The following is a 15,400-nucleotide window of genomic DNA, read 5'->3' as shown; positions in this document are numbered from 1 at the left end:
AACTAACAACTAATATTAAAATTGAAGTTTGTACAGTAAAAAATCGCATGTAGAAATAGGAACGTTTCCTAGAAGATTAAAAGCCGTTCCAATTCCTAAGATGAGAACAGTGGAGGGTCAGAACATAGTAAAAAAGGCATGCCACGATTTGGAAACCGTGGTGTTATGTCGGCGATACAAGAGATTGAAACTCAACTAGCGGATGATCTGAACAAATATCAGTCCATGACAGACGAGGGAAAGCATGCGAAGCATACATTGCTACCACAGCGTAAACCAATGAAATTCACTCTATTATCACGAGTGAAACTCGAATTGGAGGAATTACAGAAGAAATACGCACAACTCTATGCACAAGTAGAAACGCAGAATGTAAAAAAACACTGAGTGAATAGTGGAAATGCTGTATCATGTAAAGTAATTTGAATAAAATAATTTCAAACATGAAATTTCCTGGTGTCACGGACCTGCATTTATTACAATGAGAAAGGAGTCCATTCCTGTTCGCTAGTAGTTGTGAAAGTGAGCGTCACTTAAAATTCCGTATTCGACGCTTCTAATTTGGTAGACATCCAATTAAAACTTAACCAATCTAACATGCCTAGCATAGTTCTTGTAAGTCGGAGTGTTTGAGGGAAGAATGTAAAGACTGGGATATTAGTGAGTCGCCCCAAACATTTGATAGAAGATAGAGTTTTAGATTCCACCGCTTCCAATGTAATCATGCATACGTTATCCATAGAGTATTCTTATTTTAAAATCCATCGTTGAATGGATAATAATAAGCCTTCACTCTTGGGTATGAGTAAATTCTCATTCCATCTCGGTTTTCGATGTTGATGCTCATTTATTTTAAGTTGTATTTCCTATATTTCTTCATCTAAATGCAGGATGCTTCTATCCACTTAACTTCCATGATGGGAATAAAAAATATACCGATGCGGAGTGAATAAACGCTGTTCAAACCAAAAGAAAAATCGCTCAAAGTCTTTTAGGGATATTTGACATGTCCTAATGAAAAGGAGGTAAATGCATACACCCGCTCACGCTTTTAAAATAAACAGAAAATAAATTGAAAAGCTTTTATTCATATTATGGCGCTATTTACAGGCAACTCAAGCGAACGAATCTCATTGACAAATCATACGCATCGCATGTTCATCAAATGTAGTTAAAAGCAAAGTCTATCACGAGTTGAGTTTCTATCATTCTAATGCATTCAAGTAATGTCCATAAGTGCGTGTATCGACTCCAAACTCTCCCAACAAAAATCGCTTCTCGTCGTAAGGTGAGAGCGTTGTTTTGTCAAGTTTCTCTGTATACATTTCCTGTTTTTCGGTGCGGAATCCCATCATCGCATGCGTTTGTTATGTCTTAGTAAAAAGGCACTTTCATATTATTCATATGTACACGCGCCGATAAAGTGAATAACGACATGTAATTTATCAATAATGATTATGCACACGCGCCGGTAATAAGTGAATAACGGTATATAATTTAACAACAACAACAACATTGATTATGTATACGCAACTTAAAAGTGAGAGAAATTTGAATACCTAATAACATGCACACTTCCAATTCTCAGAGGATGTGTTGAAAGAATAGACCATTCTTCTATACAAGATCGTGCATCATATGTACTTACGTTATTGTTGTCCATGACTTTCACTTCTTCTTGCTAGTCTTCTGGTTTCTTCTACTGATTGCTTCTTCTAGCTGGAGGAATCAACTTCTGTACTGATGCTAGAAACTCTGCTAGTTATGTAGGAAAATTATAGCGTCCTCACGTGGGGACGCGGCGTGGGTATAATTATATTCAATAAAATTCAAATCTTTCTAACGGCAGAATATTAATTTTATTGCATCCTTCGTATGATTGACAGCATTTGTTTTCCCTACCTCGCAAATGATTGACAGGTATTGTTTTCTCTCGAGTTTGTGATACTCTATTGTGAGTACGAAACGATAACTTTATATACGCTATGTTTTATGACAGCTTGTCAATCAGAGTGACATTTTTTACGTTTATGTATAACCTCTTCCTACATTTCTACATTCATTTCAAACACCATGTCATATGAAAAACAACTGTTTGGGCGAAGAGATTGAACAGAATCCCCAGTGGGCCGGAACCATCCTAGACGAATTATTTGCCGTCGTCAAAGAAAAAGCTACCACGCAAGATCTTTGTGAAATACGCAGACAAGTGAATAAATACATTGACGAGATTGAAAGTTATGATTCTAACGTGGGAGAACATTCTATTTTCCATCAATTATACAAGGACATGATGACAGCTTTTCTAGCTTATGTTACCTATTTACAACTCAAATATCGTGCAGTGTGAATAAATAAACCATAGTTAATTCCACCGCAATCTTGGATTCTTTTGTTGTCTTTGTACTTTTTTGTACCGTTACTTTTTAAACCTGAAACCCTACTCACGAAATTTAACCCTAAAAACCCTCGTACATCTACGCCACATTCAAACCCTTATAATACCCCTTTATTCACCTAACCCTAACCCTAATCAAACCCCTCGTACACCAATGCAACGTGAATATATCATCCTCGGCTGAGACACTCGGACCCAGGCCGTGCGGTTTTACCCATACAGGCCCCCTACACTACTAGTAGGGTAGCTTCAAAAAATGATTTTCATATGTTCTAAGTGAAATAAAAGTTTAATATTTGAAACAAGAGAGGTAGAAATGATAAACTCACCGTTTGTAGAGATATTTTTCTGGTGATTTTAGGCTGCTATGGACACGAGAGCTTTAAATTCATAGAAATTTCGCTCTTCGGCGAAGCCGGCGACATAGAAGAACAGACAGACTTTGTTTATCATTTGCAGTCAGTGGTAATAATGAAGGCTTGAATGATATAAATATCGTATTCAAAGTACTTGCAGTATGAGAGAAGTTGTTTTTTTTCGCTCCGAGAGCATTTATTTTGTAGGAAAGAGTGGACAATGGTTGTCACTGCGTGACTTATGTTACGCAATTGTCAGATCTATATTCCTATTACGCAAGTGGTTTTAAATTTCTTAAATCGAAAAGTTGCAGGAAATTTTTTGTGTGAAATCCAAATAGAAGGAATGAGAGGTTTTGTGTTCTGATAAAAATTCATATTTGTTTAACTTGTTACTACTTATAAGCAATTAGCAATAAAACGTAACGTCACGGTTCATTTTTAGTTCTTATTAACCGAGCGGGAGAACTGTAGGGGAGATCCTTGACCGAGGTCGCCAGTACAGACCGAACCCAGTGAGGTGTGCACCAGCGACCGAGGTCAAGATTCTCCCATACAGACCGACCTTGCTCGGTTAATAAGATGTTTATTATATGGCTGTGTCTTATATGCCAATTTTTTATATGCTTTGTACCTTTTATTTTGAGACCGGCCAGATGCCGATCTAGATGGGAAAATCTAGACCGCTTTCAATATTGATTTCAGCCAATCAAATTCGTGAATTCGGTAGTTCCCAGTCCTTGTGAGACACAGCCATATAATAACATCTGATAAACTTAGTGCGTAACAAGTAAACAACCGAGTTTAAATATTTTGTATGGAAATTTTTTGTTCATTTGAATCTCTTGCTGTGGATGATTGTGGCTACAATCCAAAAGACAGAAAAGGGGCTAGGCGAATAGTACCTTTACTGTCGTGTGACAAGGAAATAGCAGACCATTTGGCTCATTTTTCATTCACTGGTGTGTTCACCGAGTATGACTTGATATTGAGTCCAGCAGCTGTTTTCCAATGACCCAACGATGCTGATACATAAACAATATGCCCAATTCATCGCTCAAGACTTGGTCTTGGGTGGAATCGAGGGGAAAATACCAAACACAAAGTGCCAGTCAATATTTCCAGGCAAAAAGCGAAGAAGCTTTCTCATATCTCATTCCTCCTATTTGGATTTCAGATAAAAATTTCCTGCAACTTTTTGATTTAAGAAATTTCAAACCCCTTGCGTAATAGGAATATAGATCTGAGAATTGCGTGACACACAAGTCACGCAGTGAAGACCAAGTCCACTCATTTCTACAAAACGAATGCTTTCGGAGAAAACAAAAACAACTTCTTTATTGCAAATACTTTGAGGACGTTATTTTTATCATTCAAGCATTCATTATTACCACTGATCATGACTGCAAATGATAAACAAAGTCAGTGTCATCTTTTATGTCACCGATTTCGCCTAAGAGCGAAATTTCTATGAATTTAAAAAGCCCTCGTATGCATAGCAGCACAAAAACCCCAGAAAAACAACTCTACAAACGGTAAGTTTATCATTTCTACTTCTCTTGTTTCAAATATTAAACGTTTATTTCACCTAACACATATAAAAATAGTTTTTTGAAGCTACCCTACCTTTCACATTGCACTTAGGTAAATAGAAAAATCTGTATTTTATTTCACATTGAAATGGTGATTCTACCTTTCTGTGAAAACTTAGGGGAGCCATTGTCCTAATAGTCTGTGAATAAGTAAGTTTTTCACTGCTTTTACGAGTTGAAGCAAGGCCTCCAAAACTGGGCTAAATTTTACCTTCGAACGACGCTAACTATGCGCAAATTGAGTTTTATTAATTTTCTCGAAAACAAAAGAATTTTTCAACAAACTATATAAGTCTTGGTTTGTTTTACCTATAGGCCTACCTAATACTAGAATATGAGCCAATTCGATATTTTGACTGTTGCCGTAGATTTGTGAATTTTTCTGATTTCTGGTAACATCTTCTCTTACCTAGTGTTCGTTGCTGCGAAGATCGCTCTCGTACTCGTTCTTTAACCACAGGTCAAATATATGACTTTCATATATTCACAAACGTTGATCCATGACTATCCGCTTGATTTGAATATCCCCATGAGTATTGCCTCATGTCTTCCTCGTGTGGTTTGCATGGTATGTGTCTTTGAACACTCAGAGTTTGAATTTGGGAGGACCACCTTAGCAAGACCTTGGTTTTTGTGGTTAAAAGACCTGGTGTGTGTGTGCTTTGTCTTCTGGTGGTTCTTTCTAGCACTTTAAAAGATCTCTTATTCAGCTGGATTTCACCTCTGCTTCGTAAATACTTCGTCTTCCAATCACAAATGGTTTTATTCATACGATATGACTAGTCCTCAGGGGTAGAAGATCGTCCACGTTTTTGGTGTGGACCTTTGCGAGCCTCTTGATTTTCTTGAGCCGAATTCATTTCAGATAACGGAAATTCCTACGATTCCGACGATTGCATCTTTCCGAGACCCTTATTGATTTTCTGGTACCTCGCTACCGTTAATTAAAGGAAAGATTCAAAACCAGATACTTACATAGACATCATGTTTCTCATGCCTTCAAAAACTCCACGCGGGAGGTACTCAATATTGTTTTCGTAAACAGCCCTTGAACAACAAAGAAGACACATCATTACTATCAGAAGTGTAAAAAAATATAGAAGTAAACACTTATTTTCATAAACTTCCACCATCTCTATTGATTCTTCCATACTTTCTCCCGAAATAACTTCAGAAATTTTCCGATTTTGAAAACATGTTGAATCCTTTTGGGTAAGAGAAAGAGTTATTACATCCCCAATTCTATTCTTTTTTTGTCTTTTTCTAGAGAACTTCGGGGTAGCAGTTGCTATCTTGGATGACATGGCATCTTGTTTAGAATTCTGCCGAGCTTTCTGAGGTTTATCCAGTCAAAGAGCACGACCTTGATTCTTTTAGAAAACCTTTAAGCAAAACTGGTGGAAGGAGGAAAGGGGAGTCTATTCACCTCGCTGACCCTCTGTACCACTGCAAAAATATTAAATAAACTGTACCAGGAGCTCATCACACAGGTTGATGGGCTCCTGACTGTACTTTCGAGAGTGACTCCTCCCTTTTTTTTTCAGCTGGACGTTCTCAAACCAAGAGTAAATAAAAAGAGCTAAGCAATTAGACGAGCAAATGATTATCAATCACAGATGTTTAGATATTAACATGGTCAATACTAGCTACTTGTGCTGTCAGGTGTGGTTTCCATGAAATGTTTACTTACAGGTCGCTCAGATTGGAGAGGCCTTGGAACTGATCAGGTGACAGGGCTACGAGGCTGTTGTTATGCATGTATCTAAACAATAAAATGCACAAGGCGCTCGGTATAACTATAGAGTCTTAGATAGGGAGAGGTATTTGTTGACTTTAATGGTCTTTGGCAGCAGGCAGGTGATTACGAAACTTGGAGATTCTTTTAATTAGTAACCTTGATCCAGCATTATTTGTCAAGGACCTCGAGACTGCTTCTGTCCCGAAACCTCTTTCCTATTATAGAAACTGTTTCATCAGCTATCATTTAGAGTCAGTCGTGTTAAACATGCATTTATTTTGGCCAAACCTCCTTCGAAAGTGAATTAGTACTTTGGTATCTAGCAAACTGTTTTCATTCCCTTCAGTGTACTCCAACGCTTCCTGAAAATAACACCAAAAATGTATTCGGACCAAAACGTTGGCGCGTGCATTGTGACAACTAAGTTCTATTATGCCAGGCTTTCAGCGAAAGAACTATGCTGGCCGTCGGTTAAACAATGTTTATACCTTCGCAACGCTATTGTAACATTTAAATACATGATCGGACGCGCGCCCATTTTCTTTTGCAATCGATTGAGGGAATAAAGCTCGTATTCCTAATCACGGCACCCAGAATTCTATGCTTTTAAGCAACTCTTGTCTGAAACAGGCGGAAAAGCCGCCAGAAAAATTTTACTTTAAAACTTGACTTTTTAAATCCATTGTTTTCATTTAAACCCCAAGTTAACTCAAGATTGATTGAAAGTGTTTTAATAGTCGCTAAAAATGTTAATTTTTATTCTCGGAAAATTTTGATCTGGGATAATCATTAATCACCAGCCATCGTTACTACCATAGTGTGGCTACAAAGCTCCGAGGGAAGGTTGCTATTAAAGTATTTTTAGGATGTGTTGTATTACATTGTGTTCTATCACCTTACACATTTGCCCTTGATTATACTTAGTTGACGGCATCCGTTTCCAATGTGGGTGTATATTTTTCGCGTTTTATTCTGTTAGCATCGTTAAACAAACTTGTAATATGCCATAAGAAGACGCCAGCGAAATAGTCTAAAGGTAAGCTGATATTGTATAAATGCTCATGAAACAAGTTACGTGACTTAACCAGGTTTTTTTTAACTAACGTTTATCACTTACAACGTTTTTATCGCGGAAATATTTTTGAAGCTTGGCAAGCGCTGAAGTTTGTTGCTGGAAAGAAAGCTATAAGTAATATGTAGAATGAAAAAGAAGGCAACTAATTAGCATTTGAGAATCGGCTCAAAAAAGTTTTACTAGTTCTCTTCGAATAAAGAGACTTCATTTTATCGAAATAACCCCCTAATTGGATATTTTGATCACCTGGTATGTTGAAAGGTGCACTATAAATCAATAAACTATTATTATTATTATTATTATTATTATCATTATTATTATTATTTTGAGGACTTACGAATCTTTATGCATCTTAGCTGAGTATACAAACTGTTTAATCCCGATCTTGAGAATTTAGTAAAAAGATGCCATCTGCGCGTCCATTGATTACATAGGCCTTTTCTGTAGCATGATATCACTTCTCAATTTACTTTATTGATCTTATTGTAATAGCCACAAAATTTAAATTTGCGACGTTTTGTGTTTAAAATGGTCATAGTGCACTGAGGTACTTAAAGCTCTATGAAAAACCGTACATTGTAGGTAGCTTTGCTGTAGAGTCTTTACTGAGTGCCACTTACAGCCTTTTCATCTGAGTAAGGTTGCCAAAAACATCCACAGGCAGACGCTGGATTTCGTTGTTTGATAAATCCCTTGGAGTATTTATTGAGATAAAGAGTAAGCTAACAATTAAAAACGTGTTTTCTATTTGGAAAATGGGCAAAGGCCCGCTCCTTAACGTTTATAGCGTGAGCTCAACCAGTCTGAGCCGAATGAGCAAGCCAATTATACACCAGAACGTGTTTTTTTTTTTTAACAAATTGGGCAAAGCCGGAGAGACAGTTTGAATGCCCCTGAAACCATCAACAATGGTCAGAAATTGCCAATATGCAGCAGCTTGACTCATTTAACAAAATGTTTTTCTGAAATTGACTGATTGACCTTTTGTTTGAGACTATAGCTGATTATTAATTGAACAACTGAGAATATTCTGAGATCCAAAATAAAATAACATTTTATTCAATTATTCCATCTGATAGCGACTCAAGTCAAAGCATTGACAAGCGATCTTTTCAATTAGTTTGGGACCGCCATCACTAGATATCTATATTGGATCTGTAACTTTTTTATTCGAATTTGACAATCAGTTTTACTGACAGTTCTTCCAGCTTGGTGTTCTTGCGAAGTATCCCTCGAGGCAAAGACTGCAATCGATTGTAGGACAAGTCCCTAGCAATTAATTTATTAAAAAGTGAGTTGATTTACAGGGTAGAGAATAGAAAAAGTCAAAGTTCCAGAGGAAGATTTTAAAGAAATAGGACTGTGAAATATCCTAACATAAAATACGTTTCTAACTGCTACAAAAAAGTGATATTCCCAATATATATGAAACGACTTTATTTTAACCTTATCGGGAAAGTTGTCTCGACAGGAGTGTGAACTTTGACCTTTCCATCGTAGATCACTGTATTTACATCTTATCTGAAAAAATTTCTTTTACAACACTTTACCAAACATTTCATCTTGCTACATGGTATAAAGTTGTCTGCGCCCCAGTTCACAGACAAACTCAATTTTAAATTAAAGATGTTTGATTCACCCCATTATTAGCTTATTCAACTTTATGCTTCTTTATTATTATACAAATAGATTCCAAGTTTCCTATTGTTTGTTCATCTAAAGACAACAGAAACCGTCAAAATGTACGAAAAGTGCCGCTGACCCAGTCGTCCGCGTCTCTCGTGCCTTCTTTTAGTTCTAATCAGATCTTGACGTCATCTGTGATCTATTACTAAACAGGCCCACGACAACATCTATTCTATTTATTTATGTGAAAGGTGGGGAGAGTGTTAGGAAACATTCCCCTTTGTTTGATTTTCAAGACAATGTTTAAATTTAGAGGCTCGGAAATATTATTTTTTATTAAAAATTTGCAAAGATTTAGTCTCCATTCCTCTCCTGTTCCACCTCAGCGAACCCGTCATCTAACCGGCTTTGTATTCCGTGATAATTGACAAAATCCACATTTAATCGTAAAAATCTTACCAATAATTTCCATTAGACTTCAGATTTGCGACGATTTGTCTCAATAAACCAGTGCTAGGTTTTGAAAGACTTGATTGCACTGGATCTTCATAGAAACGTAGTGCACGGGATAATGATATTTCTAAAACTTTTGGAAAAAAATGGTTACGTACAGTTTTTCCAATGCCGGCAGTTCATGAAATATGTCACGCGGTAGCTTTTGTAGCTGATTTCCCCTCAATCGCCTAAATTGGGACAATGATAAAATAGTTCTGAACTGAGAAAAAAAAAGCGTCTGATTTCTGTTGGTGTGGATAACCACTTGATGTAACATTGAAGTCTGTTTACATAAGCAAAGGTAAATATTAAAGACAACTAGCATTCCATTTTGGCTTCTCTTTGGTGATTTTCGTCTTTGCTCACGTTCTATTAAAGTCAATTACGCACTTGGTATCTCCACAAACCTTTTATTTGTTCTTGTGGCTCGCTTTTTCCGAAATTTCACTTTCAATTAACGAAAAAAAAGGCTAAGAGAAGTCCGGGATATGGTCGGAAATTGTACAAATTGACAGATGGCTTGACAGCTTTAGCTCACTGAGCACGGTTTTTTGTACCCTGATAAAATACTTCCTTTCGACTAATGATAGCGCGCGTTCACTTTTTTTTTTTATTAATAATAACTCATAGCTCCAGTCCTTTTTGGAACTATTTCGTAGGGACGATTTGGAATCTTTAGCAAAGTCAAATCGGATGAAATCAGTTCCTCCTTTTTTATGTTATTTTCTTCGCCTTCAATCGTTCCTGCGATCCAGGACGACACAAGAAAACAAAGGTTAGCAATGACGAGTGATAGACGCATTGTCTTAGACCTCCGTTAGTCCACTACTCGACTCTTGATCAGATCATTTTTGCATTTTGCATTGAAGCGCACCGGTTATAGGTGAATGTGTCACCAGAATATTCGAGTGCTGTAACTGGATGAACTGAAAGGAGGTTTCCATGCTGATATGTTTATCATTTCAGGTTTTATTCATATATGGATGAGTGAACAATTGCAATATAGTGCCACTCACAAATATCTTAACTTATCCTGCCCAGCAAACAAGTCTTCAGATACCTTTTTGATGTTGTTGTTCCCCATCCACCTGTAAAACACCATGCACGATTTTTTTAGCTTCAGTCTGTCGCGAGGCAAGCTTTAGCAAGCTATCTACAGTATACCGTCAACAAAGATAATTCTCAGTATAAATTAATGAATATACGATAATCATGGAATTGACGATTTAATTTTTTTGAGAAATCTATTCTGTGTTTTAGGGGAAATTGCGAAATCGCTTCGGGTTTTGGTAAATTTTGAAGGGACATGGAGATGAAACCTGCTGAAGCGATCTTTAAATCTCTTCTGAACAAAGCGTTTTCTTTGAGAGCGGGAAGCTGACGAGAAAGAGTATTTTTGGGAGAGAGGTGTCAAGCCTCCATTTTTACCAATAGTAGCACTTGTCACTTTTCAAATTGAGTTTGCTGATTGCCATTCAAATTGGGTAAACGGAAAATTAATCCAATTCAACGGCAGCCAACTGTCTTAAGCATCAAGACCAATTACTTACAGATCGTAGAACTTGAAACGCTGGAATATATCAGAAGGTAGAGTCTCCAGTTTGTTGAAGTCCAGGGTTCTGTAAAAAATACATTGGCATTAGGGGAGCAGCAGATACACACTGTGTAGTCTTTTAAAGATTACACAATGAACACTTTGGATTTTGAAAGGCATTTCTCAACAGTTAGTCTGTCATCTTAGATTTTATTGCTTTTATTCTTGAACCGTTACTTTTGAACTTTTCCTCTTTTGAACTTTGCGTTATAATTAATAAAGTTAAAACTGTCAGAAAAAATGTCGAAACATGTCTTTCAAAATCAAAATTGTTGTGTCTTTTCTTAAACTGACAGCATGGATGACTTTTAAGACTTTTGAAATCCTTTTTCAACGTACAGAGGACGCGATTACATGTACACATGTGTCGATAACAAAATGCTCGACTATGAGTGACTGTTTACGGCCCACATTTCTGGGTTAATTGGCTCTTCCAAGTCCAAACTGCGAGACCTGCATGAGTTCTTGAACTTCCCCTGCTAACTAGTACAGAGAAGACTTAGTAGACGGGGAAAATATGCACCTGTAACGTCTTACGACAAAGGAGTGTTTTCAGAAGGAGTTAAGTAGATAGTTTCCCGTAGCAGGAAATGTAAAGTAAAACATATCTCAAGGAGTAAACACGCTGGAAAAAAAAGGTTTGAAATAATACTATTGGATTTATGAGGGAAATATTGGAAAGACCTTATTCGTCTTCTTAGACTCAAGTAGCAGTTTCTTTTTATATTTTTTTGTCCTAATTTGAATTTGCACTCGCTCGACCTTAAACACACCTCGCTAAATAAACAATTTTAATACTACCTAATAAAGGATGGTTCTTGCAGCACTAGTGCAGATTCCATGTGCGGTTTAACATTCATTGGTTTAAAGTTATCAGCTTCCGTCTTGGAAAAGGTTGTGTTGATGACCGCACTATGGACCTTCAGCGTTAGCATAAGTCATCGCAAGTGAAGTGAAAATCTAAAACTACCAAACTTACAGGTTTTCAAATTTTAGCCAACGAACAGTATATTGAGGTAGCTGATCAGAGGACAAATTCCTTAATTTGTTGTTGTTCAGGAATCTGTATCGACAACAAGAAAACAATATTAGTAAAGAATTAATGGCTTTATTTGATTTCCTTTGCTGCTTTTGAGGCAGAATTAAAACACAGACTGAAAACAAAAGTAGACTTCTCGTTGACTGTTTAATAAGAAACGAATAATTGATCCATTGTGATGAGAAATTTTAATTCGGTATCTACGTGCAACTGAGTCGAGCCCAGATGTCACGAGGTCAAGAGAAGATATTCCTGTTTTCCACTTAAAACACTTTATTGGTCTGCGACATAACTTTACAGTGTTATCTTAAACTTCTGAGAATCTTGCTGAATCTTATAATCTCGAGCCTTTTTTATAGTTGCCGATTAAGTCATATCTATTTCTAAAACACCATTTTTACCAGTCAGAACATTGTAGACGCTAATGATTAGCCTCTGGCTATTAAGTGCTACCCTCTTTAAATTAAGGCTTTCATTCATTCATTCTGGAATAAGGAGAAGTTTCTAGCACAGCTTGTAAACATTGTGATGTGGTAATTCAATTTTCTAAATTGTTCTCTCGATTTCTGGAAACTTCGTTACATCAGACTGTTTGCCTTCTTGCATTTTCCTAACTGGTGGAGTTTATATGAACTATAAGAAAATAGCAAAAGAAGTAACGGAACAAACTAACTAAAGAGAAAAAACTCCAAATCTTTCCGTACTCCCTTTTTTTGTGGAAGTTTTAGAATCCTACTGCGAAAAATAACGCGGGCTATGCGCATTATTTTTCCTCTTTGCTTATATAAGGAAGCCTTGGTTGAATCAGGCCTGACTAAACTTTGAGATCGCCGTCAGAAATTAGTTGATAAACTATTTAAGAAAGTTTTACAGAATGAACAGAACAAGCTCCATGAACTTCTTCCTGCTCACAACACATGTACCTTTAACCTAAGAAATATGCAGAAGTTTAAGCCAGTTTTTAAGACGAACAGGTTTCGTAATAGTTTTATTACCTTCAATACCCTTAAGGCTTGAACGGTTTTAAATAACCGTTTTTTAGAACATATATTTAGTGTCCTTATCGCTTTTTTAATACATTTAGTCTATTTAACGTAATTATCGATATTAAAAATTGGTAAATAATCGTAGAGTTCAACTTTTGGTTGCAAATCGGTTATTAATAAACTATCTATCTCTATCTATTACGAAGATCACTCCCATTTCAGACTAAAAGCTGCTTCTTTAGGAAAAAAAGTTTGATACTTAAAGCAATATTTAGCGCAAAAGATGTCTGTCGCGGTTCCAAATTGAAGTTTTCTTTACTCCTGGAACTTTTCATCTGTATAATGAAATCAATGATACTTTGAGGTTTTGGTATGGAAGGAAAACTCACTCACCCGATTCTGGTCTGTTATACAATTAATTTATGCATTGAAACTTAGATTAAACCCGTTATCTTAAGTCTCAGTTTCCCACTGTGGAATGGGGAAAGGGGGGGGGGGGGAAGGTGGTGGTGCAGTGGCTAAGATTTTTCCTCCAATACATGGAGTAATCAACATCACTGAGAATGACGTCTGTTGCCGCGCCGTACTAAAATGATCTTGATGGTTTTTCTCACTTTCGCTTCATCCATTCGAAGAGCAAACGTACAGATGATTATTTCAATCGAAAGAAAAGGGCCTAAAAGTCTTAAAATCGACGTCGGCAACAGTCCCAACGATAGATATGGAACTATTTTGTCGTGCAGCGTAAACAATTTCAATTCTTGTATTCAAGCTGTTCTTCGCACATTTGTTTGGCTGCCATTTGACAATGTTTTTATAAAAAAATGACTTGATTATTTCAAGATCCGGGAATGAAAGGCAACTATGTTTGTAGCACGATGAACCCACGAGGGTCGCTGGTCTTTTCCTTGTTTTTTCTGTCTTTTGCCGGCCGCTATTTGCGACTGCATCGCTGACGTTGTCCAAAAGCTACGATCTTTATTAGACCACTCCACGCACTTTTTTCTTGCTAGGGCAATCCCGAACAGGCAGGATGGACCCATCTTGCCCGTTCGGGTAATCAATCAGAACACAGATTCGCTTCCAATCGCCCACGAGCGCTGCCAGCTATATGATAAGTTTACATTATGCAGTGGCCGAAATATAAAGATTTGCGTGGGGATAAACAATCGCGCTCTCGAGCTAAAAAGTCTGAAATCGTCTTTTAAGAAAATAAAAAAAAATTTCCTCGCCCAACTGGATGTTCTTTCGTCTCTACATTTAAACGAAGACTCCGTGAAGGCTGTAATCAAGCGGAGGTAATAGAAAGAAATGCGGTCAAATGGAAAATAGTGTACTGCGATCTAAAAAAATAGCTGAATGGCTTAATGTTGTCTTCAGATATTGCTGCTTTTGTTGTAGTGCGGTCTTATCAAGTTAATTCTCAAAAATTGAGTTAAGATTCAGTAGTAAAGATTCTAGGCAACTGACCGTTATTAAGATAAAAAAGCTCTGGAAATATCAAAACTGCCTCCTAGGCTTGCAAACTTTGCGAACTTTCCATGCAGATTATCAGCTCACAATTGCAAAGGTAGACCAACTCTGGCCACAAAGTCAGTTCGCCTTGTTTCTTTTATGCTGGGGTTCTTGGTGCCATTGCTTTCATTTACTGAAATTTAATTTCACTTTTTGCTCTTCTCGTCGGCAGTTTATTAAGTTTCGGGCGCTTTGATTGGTTTCTCGCTCTTTTTAAAGGTTTTCTTGAGAACAGCGACTTGATGATAAAATGAGAAATAAATTGCCATTCTCTCTGAAAAAATTCAATCCGAAGACTTAGCTTTAAACTCGAAAGGTCTGCAAACCACTCCGCTGCACCGCATGGTTTGAAAACTTTTTTCGTGTTCTCTTAACACCCCGCGTGGTTTCTTACACAGGTAACCAAAGGACGGAAAAATAAATTAATTCAGTTTGTTCCCCTGTGATGGCTCAAGCATTTAACTGACCTACTTCTGTTATAAGCCTCCAGTACAAACGGGAAAAAAAAAAAAAACTGTTCAAAATCCAGCTTTGTTACAACAAACTCTGAATCAGTGAAGAGAACGAAGCAGATTTTTTCACGCGGGCCTAATGTAACTACAGCAATCAAGCTGCGCGCGCGCACTAAAACCAATACAAAGCAGTGCCTGCGACTACAACACTGCGCGTGTGTGTCGTTTTCCTTTACATAATTGTCTCACGCATGTGTTGTTCACACTTTCGGAGCTGTTTAGCGCGTGGCCAATAATTTAAGTTGTTAGGGTATTTCATCTTTCAGCTGTTCGTGGAAATTATTTTCCTTTATTGCAAGTTAATTTCGGGCGTTGCTCTAAACCTATCAAAAGCCCTTTATGTAAGTATTTGCCTAACGCGTGCTTAAGATATTTCGAGAAAGTTCGTAAATATCACGCAAGAACACGCGAACACAGGCTAATTAATCTTGTTGATAAATTCAGTCGACGCAGGTTTTGAGTCAATTCACAAGA

The 15,400-nt window shown here is 37.1% G+C and overlaps 1 protein-coding gene and 2 long non-coding RNA genes across 3 annotated transcripts in view; all 3 read right to left on the bottom strand.

The window, feature by feature from the left end:
- LOC148742300 (uncharacterized) overlaps positions 1–2,462 on the bottom strand; it is a 4,444-nt gene extending 1,982 nt beyond the window's left edge. The window contains exon 1 of the long non-coding RNA XR_015999312.1: positions 1,649–2,462. This is a non-coding gene — a long non-coding RNA (uncharacterized LOC148742300). The remainder of the gene's footprint in view (positions 1–1,648) is intronic.
- Positions 1–15,400, bottom strand: part of LOC148742291 (uncharacterized) — a 356,385-nt gene that overhangs the window by 126,605 nt on the left and 214,380 nt on the right. The window lies entirely within an intron of this gene.
- On the bottom strand, positions 5,826–8,404 carry LOC148742299 (uncharacterized). Its single transcript, XR_015999389.1, has 4 exons — positions 8,357–8,404; positions 7,780–7,851; positions 7,202–7,267; positions 5,826–6,108 (listed from the first exon to the last, which is right to left on the bottom strand). It is a non-coding gene; the product is annotated as an uncharacterized LOC148742299 (long non-coding RNA).

The sequence above is a fragment of the Stylophora pistillata genome, chromosome 1 (assembly GCF_964205215.1).
Source record: "Stylophora pistillata chromosome 1, jaStyPist1.2, whole genome shotgun sequence".
NCBI classification, from domain to species: Eukaryota; Metazoa; Cnidaria; class Anthozoa; order Scleractinia; family Pocilloporidae; genus Stylophora; species Stylophora pistillata.
Note: the sequence above shows the minus strand (reverse complement) of the source record. Positions and strands in the feature narration are given on the sequence as shown.